The following is a 204-nucleotide window of genomic DNA, read 5'->3' as shown; positions in this document are numbered from 1 at the left end:
TAGATTTTGTTTCATTTAGAAAGGCATTCTTTATTAAAAAATAATTCATGGTTTTGGTTTTTTTACATTTAAAGTCTTTGATCTGGAAGTTTAAATAAGGGTAATAGGTATGCAGCTTTACTTTTGAGGCAAAAATGTATATATTGTGATATATAATGTGTATATTGTATTGAGATGATAAATAAAGTGTAATTCTTGGGAAAG

Source organism: Lipotes vexillifer, unplaced genomic scaffold (genome assembly GCF_000442215.2).
Source record: "Lipotes vexillifer unplaced genomic scaffold, Lipotes_vexillifer_v1.1 scaffold252, whole genome shotgun sequence".
Lineage (NCBI taxonomy): Eukaryota > Metazoa > Chordata > Mammalia > Artiodactyla > Lipotidae > Lipotes > Lipotes vexillifer.
The sequence above is the reverse complement of the archived record's forward strand: the minus strand, read 5'-3'. Positions refer to the sequence as shown.